This window comes from Rhinoderma darwinii (genome assembly GCF_050947455.1).
Source record: "Rhinoderma darwinii isolate aRhiDar2 chromosome 3 unlocalized genomic scaffold, aRhiDar2.hap1 SUPER_3_unloc_15, whole genome shotgun sequence".
Lineage (NCBI taxonomy): Eukaryota > Metazoa > Chordata > Amphibia > Anura > Rhinodermatidae > Rhinoderma > Rhinoderma darwinii.
The window spans coordinates 209,854-225,058 of NW_027461740.1; the positions used below are offsets into that span (position 1 = coordinate 209,854).

Below are 15,205 nucleotides of genomic sequence, written 5' to 3' on the forward strand. Positions count from 1 at the left end.
GAAACTAGTTCATTAAAAAAAGGAAAATGAGTAAAAAAAACTGACAGGATAAAGGGGTTGTTGACTTGGAGTGAGAAGGGAACAATAGGAATTATTTGAGTTTTCAAGCTCAAATATAATCTGGTGAAAAGAGGAGGAATGGGTAAACAAAGATAAGTTAGAATTTATGGCCACAAAGAGCACTTTTATCCTATAACGCTCAACCTTTGAAAGTGCAAGACTAGTAAAAGGTTTTTTCCCATACCGGGAGTCGAACCCGGGCCACCTGGGTAAAAACCAGGAATTCTAACCGCTAGCCCATATGTGAGAAGTTATTAAGTATAATGAGTCATGGACTAAGAAAAAGTGGGACTAAAGATAATATATATATTTTTTTTCATTTTGCCACTTTGAGCTTGTCTACAAACATCTGGTGGTTGCCTCGTTAGCGCAGTAGGAAGCGTGTCAGTCTCATAATCTGAAGGTCGTGAGTGCGATCCTCACACGAGGCACTGTTCAGTGAGTTTTTGTCTTCCTCCATTCATGCACGAAATCGGGTTTTTCTGCCGAAACGTTTTTATTATATGAGGAAAGTGTTGTTGATTTCCTTGTCGTTTTTGAGTGAGTAGAAGAGATGGGAATGATTTGAGATTTAAATCCAAAATAGGATCTTGCCTAAAAAGAAACAATATTAAAGCAAAGTCCCAATCAGATTGGGTGAAATAGTCTGATGGTTTCTTATTTATTGGCGAAACTAGTTCATTAAAAAAAGGAAAATGAGCCAAACTGACAGGATAAAGGGGTTGTTGACTTGGAGTGAGAAGGGAACAATAGGAATTATTTGACTTTTCAAGCTCAAATATAATCTGGTGAAAAGAGGAGGAATGGGTAAACAAAGATAAGTTAGAATTTATGGCCACAAAGAGCACTTTTATCCTATAACGCTCAACCTTTGAAAGTGCAAGACTAGTAAAAGGTTTTTTCCCATACCGGGAGTCAAACCCGGGCCACCTGGGTAAAAACCAGGAATCCTAACCGCTAGCCCATATGTGAGAAGTTATTAAGTATAATGAGTCATGGACTAAGAAAAAGTGGGACTAAAGATAATATATATATCTTTTTTCATTTTGCCGCTTTGAGCTTGTCTACAAACATCTGGTGGTTGCCTTGTTAGCGCAGTAGGAAGCATGTCAGTCTCATAATCTGAAGGTCATGAGTTCGATCCTCACACGAGGCACTGTTCAGTGAGTTTTTGTCTTCCTCCATTCATGCAGGAAATCGGGTTTTTCTGCCGAAACGTTTTTAATATATGAGGAAAGTGTTGTTGATTTCCTTGTCATTTTTGAGTGAGTAGAAGAGATGGCAATGATTTTAAATTTAAATCCAAAATAGGATCTTGCCTAAAAAGAAACAATATTAAAGCAAAGTCCCAATCAGATTGGGTGAAATAGTCTGATGGTTTCTTATTTATTGGCGAAACTAGTTCATTAAAAAAAGGAAAATGAGCCAAACTGACAGGATAAAGGGGTTGTTGACTTGGAGTGAGAAGGGAACAATAGGAATTATTTGAGTTTTCAAGCTCAAATATAATCTGGTGAAAAGAGGACGAATGGGTAAACAAAGATAAGTTAGAATTTATGGCCACAAAGAGCACTTTTATCCTATAACGCTCAACCTTTGAAAGTGCAAGACTAGTAAAAGGTTTTTTTCCCATACCGGGCCACCTGGGTAAAAACCAGGAATCCTAACCGCTAGACCATATGGAAGCAGTTATTAAGTATAATGAGTAATGGACTAAGAAAAAGTGGGACTAAAGATAATATATATATCTTTTTTCATTTTGCCGCTTTGAGCTTGTCTACAAACATCTGGTGGTTGCCTCGTTAGCGCAGTAGGAAGCGTGTCAGTCTCATAATCTGAAGGTCATGAGTTCGATCCTCACACGAGGCACTGTTCAGTGAGTTTTTGTCTTCCTCCATTCATGCAGGAAATCGGGTTTTTCTGCCGAAACGTTTTTAATATATGAGGAAAGTGTTGTTGATTTCCTTGTCATTTTTGAGTGAGTAGAAGAGATGGCAATGATTTTAAATTTAAATCCAAAATAGGATCTTGCCTAAAAAGAAACAATATTAAAGCAAAGTCCCAATCAGATTGGGTGAAATAGTCTGATGGTTTCTTATTTATTGGCGAAACTAGTTCATTAAAAAAAGGAAAATGAGCCAAACTGACAGGATAAAGGGGTTGTTGACTTGGAGTGAGAAGGGAACAATAGGAATTATTTGAGTTTTCAAGCTCAAATATAATCTGGTGAAAAGAGGAGGAATGGGTAAACAAAGATAAGTTAGAATTTATGGCCACAAAGAGCACTTTTATCCTATAACGCTCAACCTTTGAAAGTGCAAGACTAGTAAAAGGTTTTTTTCCCATACCGGGCCACCTGGGTAAAAACCAGGAATCCTAACCGCTAGACCATATGGAAGCAGTTATTAAGTATAATGAGTAATGGACTAAGAAAAAGTGGGACTAAAGATAATATATATATATCTTTTTTCATTTTGCCGCTTTGAGCTTGTCTACAAACATCTGGTGGTTGCCTCGTTAGCGCAGTAGGAAGCGTGTCAGTCTCATAATCTGAAGGTCGTGAGTTCGATCCTCACACGAGGCACTGTTCAGTGAGTTTTTGTCTTCCTCCATTCATGCACGAAATCGGGTTTTTCTGCCGAAACGTTTTTAATATATGAGGAAAGTGTTGTTGATTTCCTTGTCATTTTTGAGTGAGTAGAAGAGATGGGAATGATTTGAGATTTAAATCCAAAATAGGATCTTGCCTAAAAAGAAACAATATTAAAGCAAAGTCCCAATCAGATTGGGTGAAATAGTCTGATGGTTTCTTATTTATTGGCGAAACTAGTTCATTAAAAAAAGGAAAATGAGTAAAAAAAACTGACAGGATAAAGGGGTTGTTGACTTGGAGTGAGAAGGGAACAATAGGAATTATTTGAGTTTTCAAGCTCAAATATAATCTGGTGAAAAGAGGAGGAATGGGTAAACAAAGATAAGTTAGAATTTATGGCCACAAAGAGCACTTTTATCCTATAACGCTCAACCTTTGAAAGTGCAAGACTAGTAAAAGGTTTTTTCCCATACCGGGAGTCGAACCCGGGCCACCTGGGTAAAAACCAGGAATTCTAACCGCTAGCCCATATGTGAGAAGTTATTAAGTATAATGAGTCATGGACTAAGAAAAAGTGGGACTAAAGATAATATATATATTTTTTTTCATTTTGCCACTTTGAGCTTGTCTACAAACATCTGGTGGTTGCCTCGTTAGCGCAGTAGGAAGCGTGTCAGTCTCATAATCTGAAGGTCGTGAGTGCGATCCTCACACGAGGCACTGTTCAGTGAGTTTTTGTCTTCCTCCATTCATGCACGAAATCGGGTTTTTCTGCCGAAACGTTTTTATTATATGAGGAAAGTGTTGTTGATTTCCTTGTCATTTTTGAGTGAGTAGAAGAGATGGGAATGATTTGAGATTTAAATCCAAAATAGGATCTTGCCTAAAAAGAAACAATATTAAAGCAAAGTCCCAATCAGATTGGGTGAAATAGTCTGATGGTTTCTTATTTATTGGCGAAACTAGTTCATTAAAAAAAGGAAAATGAGCCAAACTGACAGGATAAAGGGGTTGTTGACTTGGAGTGAGAAGGGAACAATAGGAATTATTTGAGTTTTCAAGCTCAAATATAATCTGGTGAAAAGAGGAGGAATGGGTAAACAAAGATAAGTTAGAATTTATGGCCACAAAGAGCACTTTTATCCTATAACGCTCAACCTTTGAAAGTGCAAGACTAGTAAAAGGTTTTTTCCCATACCGGGAGTCTAACCCGGGCCACCTGGGTAAAAACCAGGAATCCTAACCGCTAGCCCATATGTGAGAAGTTATTAAGTATAATGAGTCATGGACTAAGAAAAAGTGGGACTAAAGATAATATATATATCTTTTTTCATTTTGCCGCTTTGAGCTTGTCTACAAACATCTGGTGGTTGCCTCGTTAGCGCAGTAGGAAGCATGTCAGTCTCATAATCTGAAGGTCATGAGTTCGATCCTCACACGAGGCACTGTTCAGTGAGTTTTTGTCTTCCTCCATTCATGCAGGAAATCGGGTTTTTCTGCCGAAACGTTTTTAATATATGAGGAAAGTGTTGTTGATTTCCTTGTCATTTTTGAGTGAGTAGAAGAGATGGCAATGATTTTAAATTTAAATCCAAAATAGGATCTTGCCTAAAAAGAAACAATATTAAAGCAAAGTCCCAATCAGATTGGGTGAAATAGTCTGATGGTTTCTTATTTATTGGCGAAACTAGTTCATTAAAAAAAGGAAAATGAGCCAAACTGACAGGATAAAGGGGTTGTTGACTTGGAGTGAGAAGGGAACAATAGGAATTATTTGAGTTTTCAAGCTCAAATATAATCTGGTGAAAAGAGGAGGAATGGGTAAACAAAGATAAGTTAGAATTTATGGCCACAAAGAGCACTTTTATCCTATAACGCTCAACCTTTGAAAGTGCAAGACTAGTAAAAGGTTTTTTCCCATACCGGGAGTCGAACCCGGGCCACCTGGGTAAAAACCAGGAATTCTAACCGCTAGCCCATATGTGAGAAGTTATTAAGTATAATGAGTCATGGACTAAGAAAAAGTGGGACTAAAGATAATATATATATTTTTTTTCATTTTGCCACTTTGAGCTTGTCTACAAACATCTGGTGGTTGCCTCGTTAGCGCAGTAGGAAGCGTGTCAGTCTCATAATCTGAAGGTCGTGAGTGCGATCCTCACACGAGGCACTGTTCAGTGAGTTTTTGTCTTCCTCCATTCATGCACGAAATCGGGTTTTTCTGCCGAAACGTTTTTATTATATGAGGAAAGTGTTGTTGATTTCCTTGTCATTTTTGAGTGAGTAGAAGAGATGGGAATGATTTGAGATTTAAATCCAAAATAGGATCTTGCCTAAAAAGAAACAATATTAAAGCAAAGTCCCAATCAGATTGGGTGAAATAGTCTGATGGTTTCTTATTTATTGGCGAAACTAGTTCATTAAAAAAAGGAAAATGAGTAAAAAAAACTGACAGGATAAAGGGGTTGTTGACTTGGAGTGAGAAGGGAACAATAGGAATTATTTGAGTTTTCAAGCTCAAATATAATCTGGTGAAAAGAGGAGGAATGGGTAAACAAAGATAAGTTAGAATTTATGGCCACAAAGAGCACTTTTATCCTATAACGCTCAACCTTTGAAAGTGCAAGACTAGTAAAAGTTTTTTTCCCATACCGGGAGTCGAACCCAGGCCACCTGGGTAAAAACCAGGAATCCTAACCGCTAGCCCATATGTGAGAAGTTATTAAGTATAATGAGTCATGGACTAAGAAAAAGTGGGACTAAAGATAATATACATATTTTTTTTCATTTTGCTGCTTTGAGCTTGTCTACAAACATCTGGTGGTTGCCTCGTTAGCACAGTAGGAAGCGTGTCAGTCTCATAATCTGAAGGTCGTGAGTTCGATCCTCACACAAGGCACTGTTCAGTGAGTTTTCGTCTTCCTCCATTCATGCACGAAATCTGGTTTTTCTGCCGAAACGTTTTTAATATATGAGGAAAGTGTTGTTGATTTCCTTGTCATTTTTGAGTGAGTAGAAGAGATGGGAATGATTTGAGATTTAAATCCAAAATAGGATCTTGCCTAAAAAGAAACAATATTAAAGCAAAGTCCCAATCAGATTGGGTGAAATAGTCTGATGGTTTCTTATTTATTGGCGAAACTAGTTCATTAAAAAAAGGAAAATGAGTAAAAAAAACTGACAGGATAAAGGGGTTGTTGACTTGGAGTGAGAAGGGAACAATAGGAATTATTTGAGTTTTCAAGCTCAAATATAATCTGGTGAAAAGAGGAGGAATGGGTCAACAAAGATAAGTTAGAATTTATGGCCACAAAGAGCACTTTTATCCTATAACGCTCAACCTTTGAAAGTGCAAGACTAGTAAAAGGTTTTTTCCCATACCGGGAGTCGAACCCGGGCCACCTGGGTAAAAACCAGGAATTCTAACCGCTAGCCCATATGTGAGAAGTTATTAAGTATAATGAGTCATGGACTAAGAAAAAGTGGGACTAAAGATAATATATATATCTTTTTTCATTTTGCCGCTTTGAGCTTGTCTACAAACATCTGGTGGTTGCCTCGTTAGCGCAGTAGGAAGCGTGTCAGTCTCATAATCTGAAGGTCGTGAGTTCGATCCTCACACGAGGCACTGTTCAGTGAGTTTTTGTCTTCCTCCATTCATGCACGAAATCGGGTTTTTCTGCCGAAACGTTTTTAATATATGAGGAAAGTGTTGTTGATTTCCTTGTCATTTTTGAGTGAGTAGAAGAGATGGGAATGATTTGAGATTTAAATCCAAAATAGGATCTTGCCTAAAAAGAAACAATATTAAAGCAAAGTCCCAATCAGATTGGGTGAAATAGTCTGATGGTTTCTTATTTATTGGCGAAACTAGTTCATTAAAAAAAGGAAAATGAGCCAAACTGACAGGATAAAGGGGTTGTTGACTTGGAGTGAGAAGGGAACAATAGGAATTATTTGAGTTTTCAAGCTCAAATATAATCTGGTGAAAAGAGGAGGAATGGGTAAACAAAGATAAGTTAGAATTTATGGCCACAAAGAGCACTTTTATCCTATAACGCTCAACCTTTGAAAGTGCAAGACTAGTAAAAGGTTTTTTCCCATACCGGGCCACCTGGGTAAAAACCAGGAATCCTAACCGCTAGACCATATGGAAGCAGTTATTAAGTATAATGAGTCATGGACTAAGAAAAAGTGGGACTAAAGATAATATATATATCTTTTTTCATTTTGCCGCTTTGAGCTTGTCTACAAACATCTGGTGGTTGCCTCGTTAGCGCAGTAGGAAGCGTGTCAGTTTCATAATCTGAAGGTCGTGAGTTCGATCCTCACACGAGGCACTGTTCAGTGAGTTTTTGTCTTCCTCCATTCATGCACGAAATCGGGTTTTTCTGCCGAAACGTTTTTAATATATGAGGAAAGTGTTGTTGATTTCCTTGTCATTTTTGAGTGAGTAGAAGAGATGGGAATGATTTGAGATTTAAATCCAAAATAGGATCTTGCCTAAAAAGAAACAATATTAAAGCAAAGTCCCAATCAGATTGGGTGAAATAGTCTGATGGTTTCTTATTTATTGGCGAAACTAGTTCATTAAAAAAAGGAAAATGAGCCAAACTGACAGGATAAAGGGGTTGTTGACTTGGAGTGAGAAGGGAACAATAGGAATTATTTGAGTTTTCAAGCTCAAATATAATCTGGTGAAAAGAGGAGGAATGGGTAAACAAAGATAAGTTAGAATTTATGGCCACAAAGAGCACTTTTATCCTATAACGCTCAACCTTTGAAAGTGCAAGACTAGTAAAAGGTTTTTTCCCATACCGGGCCACCTGGGTAAAAACCAGGAATCCTAACCGCTAGACCATATGGAAGCAGTTATTAAGTATAATGAGTCATGGACTAAGAAAAAGTGGGACTAAAGATAATATATATATCTTTTTTCATTTTGCCGCTTTGAGCTTGTCTACAAACATCTGGTGGTTGCCTCGTTAGCGCAGTAGGAAGCGTGTCAGTTTCATAATCTGAAGGTCGTGAGTTCGATCCTCACACGAGGCACTGTTCAGTGAGTTTTTGTCTTCCTCCATTCATGCACGAAATCGGGTTTTTCTGCCGAAACGTTTTTAATATATGAGGAAAGTGTTGTTGATTTCCTTGTCATTTTTGAGTGAGTAGAAGAGATGGGAATGATTTGAGATTTAAATCCAAAATAGGATCTTGCCTAAAAAGAAACAATATTAAAGCAAAGTCCCAATCAGATTGGGTGAAATAGTCTGATGGTTTCTTATTTATTGGCGAAACTAGTTCATTAAAAAAAGGAAAATGAGTAAAAAAAACTGACAGGATAAAGGGGTTGTTGACTTGGAGTGAGAAGGGAACAATAGGAATTATTTGAGTTTTCAAGCTCAAATATAATCTGGTGAAAAGAGGAGGAATGGGTAAACAAAGATAAGTTAGAATTTATGGCCACAAAGAGCACTTTTATCCTATAACGCTCAACCTTTGAAAGTGCAAGACTAGTAAAAGGTTTTTTCCCATACCGGGCCACCTGGGTAAAAACCAGGAATCCTAACCGCTAGACCATATGGAAGCAGTTATTAAGTATAATGAGTCATGGACTAAGAAAAAGTGGGACTAAAGATAATATATATATCTTTTTTCATTTTGCCGCTTTGAGCTTGTCTACAAACATCTGGTGGTTGCCTCGTTAGCGCAGTAGGAAGCGTGTCAGTCTCATAATCTGAAGGTCGTGAGTTCGATCCTCACACGAGGCACTGTTCAGTGAGTTTTTGTCTTCCTCCATTCATGCACGAAATCGGGTTTTTCTGCCGAAACGTTTTTAATATATGAGGAAAGTGTTGTTGATTTCCTTGTCATTTTTGAGTGAGTAGAAGAGATGGGAATGATTTGAGATTTAAATCCAAAATAGGATCTTGCCTAAAAAGAAACAATATTAAAGCAAAGTCCCAATCAGATTGGGTGAAATAGTCTGATGGTTTCTTATTTATTGGCGAAACTAGTTCATTAAAAAAAGGAAAATGAGCCAAACTGACAGGATAAAGGGGTTGTTGACTTGGAGTGAGAAGGGAACAATAGGAATTATTTGAGTTTTCAAGCTCAAATATAATCTGGTGAAAAGAGGAGGAATGGGTAAACAAAGATAAGTTAGAATTTATGGCCACAAAGAGCACTTTTATCCTATAACGCTCAACCTTTGAAAGTGCAAGACTAGTAAAAGGTTTTTTCCCATACCGGGCCACCTGGGTAAAAACCAGGAATCCTAACCGCTAGACCATATGGAAGCAGTTATTAAGTATAATGAGTCATGGACTAAGAAAAAGTGGGACTAAAGATAATATATATATCTTTTTTCATTTTGCCGCTTTGAGCTTGTCTACAAACATCTGGTGGTTGCCTCGTTAGCGCAGTAGGAAGCGTGTCAGTCTCATAATCTGAAGGTCGTGAGTTCGATCCTCACACGAGGCACTGTTCAGTGAGTTTTTGTCTTCCTCCATTCATGCACGAAATCGGGTTTTTCTGCCGAAACGTTTTTAATATATGAGGAAAGTGTTGTTGATTTCCTTGTCATTTTTGAGTGAGTAGAAGAGATGGGAATGATTTGAGATTTAAATCCAAAATAGGATCTTGCCTAAAAAGAAACAATATTAAAGCAAAGTCCCAATCAGATTGGGTGAAATAGTCTGATGGTTTCTTATTTATTGGCGAAACTAGTTCATTAAAAAAAGGAAAATGAGTAAAAAAAACTGACAGGATAAAGGGGTTGTTGACTTGGAGTGAGAAGGGAACAATAGGAATTATTTGAGTTTTCAAGCTCAAATATAATCTGGTGAAAAGAGGAGGAATGGGTAAACAAAGATAAGTTAGAATTTATGGCCACAAAGAGCACTTTTATCCTATAACGCTCAACCTTTGAAAGTGCAAGACTAGTAAAAGGTTTTTTCCCATACCGGGAGTCGAACCCGGGCCACCTGGGTAAAAACCAGGGATCCTAACCGCTAGCCCATATGTGAGAAGTTATTAAGTATAATGAGTCATGGACTAAGAAAAAGTGGGACTAAAGATAATATATATATTTTTTTTCATTTTGCTGCTTTGAGCTTGTCTACAAACATCTGGTGGTTGCCTCGTTAGCACAGTAGGAAGCGTGTCAGTCTCATAATCTGAAGGTCGTGAGTTCGATCCTCACACAAGGCACTGTTCAGTGAGTTTTCGTCTTCCTCCATTCATGCACGAAATCGGGTTTTTCTGCCGAAACGTTTTTAATATATGAGGAAAGTGTTGTTGATTTCCTTGTCATTTTTGAGTGAGTAGAAGAGATGGGAATGATTTGAGATTTAAATCCAAAATAGGATCTTGCCTAAAAAGAAACAATATTAAAGCAAAGTCCCAATCTGATTGGGTGAAATAGTCTGATGGTTTCTTATTTATTGGCGAAACTAGTTCATTAAAAAAAGGAAAATGAGCCAAACTGACAGGATAAAGGGGTTGTTGACTTGGAGTGAGAAGGGAACAATAGGAATTATTTGAGTTTTCAAGCTCAAATATAATCTGGTGAAAAGAGGAGGAATGGGTAAACAAAGATAAGTTAGAATTTATGGCCACAAAGAGCACTTTTATCCTATAACACTCAACCTTTGAAAGTGCAAGACTAGTAAAAGGTTTTTTCCCATACCAGGAGTCGAACCCAGGCCACCTGGGTGAAAACCAGGAATACTAACCGCTAGCCCATATGGGAGCAGTTATTAAGTATAATGAGTCATGGACTAAGAAAAAGTGGGACTAAAGATAATATATATATATTTTTTTCATTTTGTCGCTTTGAGCTTGTCTACAAACATCTGGTGGTTGCCTCGTTAGCGCAGTAGGAAGCGTGTCAGTCTCATAATCTGAAGGTCGTGAGTGCGATCCTCACTCGAGGCACTGTTCAGTGAGTTTTTGTCTTCCTCCATTCATGCACGAAATCGGGTTTTTCTGCCGAAACGTTTTTAATATATGAGGAAAGTGTTGTTGATTTCCTTGTCATTTTTGAGTGAGTAGAAGAGATGGGAATGATTTGAGATTTAAATCCAAAATAGGATCTTGCCTAAAAAGAAACAATATTAAAGCAAAGTCCCAATCAGATTGGGTGAAATAGTCTGATGGTTTCTTATTTATTGGCGAAACTAGTTCATTAAAAAAAGGAAAATGAGCCAAACTGACAGGATAAAGGGGTTGTTGACTTGGAGTGAGAAGGGAACAATAGGAATTATTTGAGTTTTCAAGCTCAAATATAATCTGGTGAAAAGAGGAGGAATGGGTAAACAAAGATAAGTTAGAATTTATGGCCACAAAGAGCACTTTTATCCTATAACGCTCAACCTTTGAAAGTGCAAGACTAGTAAAAGGTTTTTTCCCATACCGGGAGTCGAACCCGGGCCACCTGGGTAAAAACCAGGAATCCTAACCGCTAGCCCATATGTGAGAAGTTATTAAGTATAATGAGTCATGGACTAAGAAAAAGTGGGACTAAAGATAATATATATATCTTTTTTCATTTTGCCGCTTTGAGATTGTCTACAAACATCTGGTGGTTGCCTCGTTAGCGCAGTAGGAAGCATGTCAGTCTCATAATCTGAAGGTCATGAGTTCGATCCTCACACGAGGCACTGTTCAGTGAGTTTTTGTCTTCCTCCATTCATGCAGGAAATCAGGTTTTTCTGCCGAAACGTTTTTAATATATGAGGAAAGTGTTGTTGATTTCCTTGTCATTTTTGAGTGAGTAGAAGAGATGGCAATGATTTTAAATTTAAATCCAAAATAGGATCTTGCCTAAAAAGAAACAATATTAAAGCAAAGTCCCAATCAGATTGGGTGAAATAGTCTGATGGTTTCTTATTTATTGGCGAAACTAGTTCATTAAAAAAAGGAAAATGAGCCAAACTGACAGGATAAAGGGGTTGTTGACTTGGAGTGAGAAGGGAACAATAGGAATTATTTGAGTTTTCAAGCTCAAATATAATCTGGTGAAAAGAGGAGGAATGGGTAAACAAAGATAAGTTAGAATTTATGGCCACAAAGAGCACTTTTATCCTATAACGCTCAACCTTTGAAAGTGCAAGACTAGTAAAAGGTTTTTTCCCATACCGGGCCACCTGGGTAAAAACCAGGAATCCTAACCGCTAGACCATATGGAAGCAGTTATTAAGTATAATGAGTCATGGACTAAGAAAAAGTGGGACTAAAGATAATATATATATCTTTTTTCATTTTGCCGCTTTGAGCTTGTCTACAAACATCTGGTGGTTGCCTCGTTAGCGCAGTAGGAAGCGTGTCAGTCTCATAATCTGAAAGTCGTGAGTTCGATCCTCACACGAGGCACTGTTCAGTGAGTTTTTGTCTTCCTCCATTCATGCAGGAAATCGGGTTTTTCTGCCGAAACGTTTTTAATATATGAGGAAAGTGTTGTTGATTTCCTTGTCATTTTTGAGTGAGTTGAAGAGATGGGAATGATTTGAGATTTAAATCCAAAATAGGATCTTGCCTAAAAAGAAACAATATTAAAGCAAAGTCCCAATCAGATTGGGTGAAATAGTCTGATGGTTTCTTATTTATTGGCGAAACTAGTTCATTAAAAAAAGGAAAATGAGCCAAACTGACAGGATAAAGGGGTTGTTGACTTGGAGTGAGAAGGGAACAATAGGAATTATTTGAGTTTTCAAGCTCAAATATAATCTGGTGAAAAGAGGAGGAATGGGTAAACAAAGATAAGTTAGAATTTATGGCCACAAAGAGCACTTTTATCCTATAACGCTCAACCTTTGAAAGTGCAAGACTAGTAAAAGGTTTTTTCCCATACCGGGAGTCGAACCTGGGCCACCTGGGTAAAAACCAGGAATCCTAACTGCTAGCCCATATGTGAGAAGTTATTAAGTATAATGAGTCATGGACTAAGAAAAAGTGGGACTAAAGATAATATATATATCTTTTTTCATTTTGCCGCTTTGAGCTTGTCTACAAACATCTGGTGGTTGCCTCGTTAGCGCAGTAGGAAGCATGTCAGTCTCGTAATCTGAAGGTCATGAGTTCGATCCTCACACGAGGCACTGTTCAGTGAGTTTTTGTCTTCCTACATTCATGCAGGAAATCGGGTTTTTCTGCCGAAACGTTTTTAATATATGAGGAAAGTGTTGTTGATTTCCTTGTCATTTTTGAGTGAGTAGAAGAGATGGGAATGATTTGAGATTTAAATCCAAAATAGGATCTTGCCTAAAAAGAAACAATATTAAAGCAAAGTCCCAATCAGATTGGGTGAAATAGTCTGATGGTTTCTTATTTATTGGCGAAACTAGTTCATTAAAAAAAGGAAAATGAGTAAAAAAAACTGACAGGATAAAGGGGTTGTTGACTTGGAGTGAGAAGGGAACAATAGGAATTATTTGAGTTTTCAAGCTCAAATATAATCTGGTGAAAAGAGGAGGAATGGGTAAACAAAGATAAGTTAGAATTTATGGCCACAAAGAGCACTTTTATCCTATAACGCTCAACCTTTGAAAGTGCAAGACTAGTAAAAGGTTTTTTCCCATACCGGGCCACCTGGGTAAAAACCAGGAATCCTAACCGCTAGACCATATGGGAGCAGTTATTAAGTATAATGAGTCATGGACTAAGAAAAAGTGGGACTAAAGATAATATATATATATTTTTTCATTTTGCCGCTTTGAGCTTGTCTACAAACATCTGGTGGTTGCCTCGTTAGCGCAGTAGGAAGCGTGTCAGTCTCATAATCTGAAGGTCGTGAGTTCGATCCTCACACGAGGCACTGTTCAGTGAGTTTTTGTCTTCCTCCATTCATGCAGGAAATGGGGTTTTTCTGCCGAAACGTTTTTAATATATGAGGAAAGTGTTGTTGATTTCCTTGTCATTTTTGAGTGAGTAGAAGAGATGGGAATGATTTGAGATTTAAATCCAAAATAGGATCTTGCCTAAAAAGAAACAATATTAAAGCAAAGTCCCAATCAGATTGGGTGAAATAGTCTGATGGTTTCTTATTTATTGGCGAAACTAGTTCATTAAAAAAAGGAAAATGAGCCAAACTGACAAGATAAAGGGGTTGTTGACTTGGAGTGAGAAGGGAACAATAGGAATTATTTGAGTTTTCAAGCTCAAATATAATCTGGTGAAAAGAGGAGGAATGGGTAAACAAAGACAAGTTAGAATTTATGGCCACAAAGAGCACTTTTATCCTATAACGCTCAACCTTTGAAAGTGCAAGACTAGTAAAAGGTTTTTTCCCATACCGGGAGTCGAACCCAGGCCACCTGGGTAAAAACCAGGAATCCTAACCGCTAGCCCATATGGGAAAAGTTATTAAGTATAATGAGTCATGGACTAAGAAAAAGTGGGACTAAAGATAATATATATATTTTTTTTCATTTTGCCGCTTTGAGCTTGTCTACAAACATCTGGTGGTTGCCTCGTTAGCGCAGTAGGAAGTGTGTCAGTCTCATAATCTGAAGGTCGTGAGTTCGATCCTCACACGAGGCACTGTTCAGTGAGTTTTTGTCTTCCTCCATTCATGCACGAAATCGGGTTTTTATGCCGAAACGTTTTTAATATATGAGGAAAGTGTTGTTGATTTCCTTGTCATTTTTGAGTGAGTAGAAGAGATGGGAATGATTTGAGATTTAAATCCAAAATAGGATCTTGCCTAAAAAGAAACAATATTAAAGCAAAGTCCCAATCAGATTGGGTGAAATAGTCTGATGGTTTCTTATTTATTGGCGAAACTAGTTCATTAAAAAAAGGAAAATTAGCCAAACTGACAGGATAAAGGGGTTGTTGACTTGGAGTGAGAAGGGAACAATAGGAATTATTTGAGTTTTCAAGCTCAAATATAATCTGGTGAAAAGAGGAGGAATGGGTAAACAAAGATAAGTTAGAATTTATGGCCACAAAGAGCACTTTTATCCTATAACGCTCAACCTTTGAAAGTGCAAGACTAGTAAAAGGTTTTTTCCCATACCGGGCCACCTGGGTGAAAACCAGGAATCCTAACCGCTAGCCCATATGGGAGCAGTTATTAAGTATAATGAGTCATGGACTAAGAAAAAGTGAAACTAAAGATAATATATATATATTTTTTCATTTTGCCGCTTTGAGCTTGTCTACAAACATCTGGTGGTTGCCTCGTTACCGCAGTAGGAAGCGTGTCAGTCTCATAATCTGAAGGTCGTGAGTTCGATCCTCACACGAGGCACTGTTCAGTGAGTTTTTGTCTTCCTCCATTCATGCACGAAATCGGGTTTTTCTGCCGAAACGTTTTTAATATATGAGGAAAGTGTTGTTGATTTCCTTGTCATTTTTGAGTGAGTAGAAGAGATGGGAATGATTTGAGATTTAAATCCAAAATAGGATCTTGCCTAAAAAGAAACAATATTAAAGCAAAGTCCCAATCAGATTGGGTGAAATAATCTGATGGTTTCTTATTTATTGGCGAAACTAGTTAATTAAAAAAAGGAAAATGAGCCAAACTGACAAGATAAAGGGGTTGTTGACTTG

General features: G+C 37.6%; 8 non-coding genes across 8 annotated transcripts; all 8 read left to right on the top strand.

The window, feature by feature from the left end:
- Positions 1–2,571: 2,571 nt before the first annotated feature.
- TRNAM-CAU (transfer RNA methionine (anticodon CAU)) lies at positions 2,572–2,644 on the top strand. Its single transcript has one exon. It is a non-coding gene; the product is annotated as a tRNA-Met (tRNA).
- A 3,564-nt stretch (positions 2,645–6,208) lies between these two features.
- On the top strand, positions 6,209–6,281 carry TRNAM-CAU (transfer RNA methionine (anticodon CAU)). Its single transcript has one exon. It is a non-coding gene; the product is annotated as a tRNA-Met (tRNA).
- A 639-nt stretch (positions 6,282–6,920) lies between these two features.
- On the top strand, positions 6,921–6,993 carry TRNAM-CAU (transfer RNA methionine (anticodon CAU)). The gene has a single exon. It is a non-coding gene; the product is annotated as a tRNA-Met (tRNA).
- A 639-nt stretch (positions 6,994–7,632) lies between these two features.
- On the top strand, positions 7,633–7,705 carry TRNAM-CAU (transfer RNA methionine (anticodon CAU)). The gene has a single exon. It is a non-coding gene; the product is annotated as a tRNA-Met (tRNA).
- Positions 7,706–8,348: 643 nt separating this feature from the next.
- On the top strand, positions 8,349–8,421 carry TRNAM-CAU (transfer RNA methionine (anticodon CAU)). The gene has a single exon. It is a non-coding gene; the product is annotated as a tRNA-Met (tRNA).
- Positions 8,422–9,060: 639 nt separating this feature from the next.
- On the top strand, positions 9,061–9,133 carry TRNAM-CAU (transfer RNA methionine (anticodon CAU)). The gene has a single exon. It is a non-coding gene; the product is annotated as a tRNA-Met (tRNA).
- A 3,544-nt stretch (positions 9,134–12,677) lies between these two features.
- Positions 12,678–12,750, top strand: TRNAT-CGU (transfer RNA threonine (anticodon CGU)). The gene has a single exon. It is a non-coding gene; the product is annotated as a tRNA-Thr (tRNA).
- A 643-nt stretch (positions 12,751–13,393) lies between these two features.
- Positions 13,394–13,466, top strand: TRNAM-CAU (transfer RNA methionine (anticodon CAU)). Its single transcript has one exon. It is a non-coding gene; the product is annotated as a tRNA-Met (tRNA).
- The last annotated feature ends 1,739 nt before the right edge of the window (positions 13,467–15,205 follow it).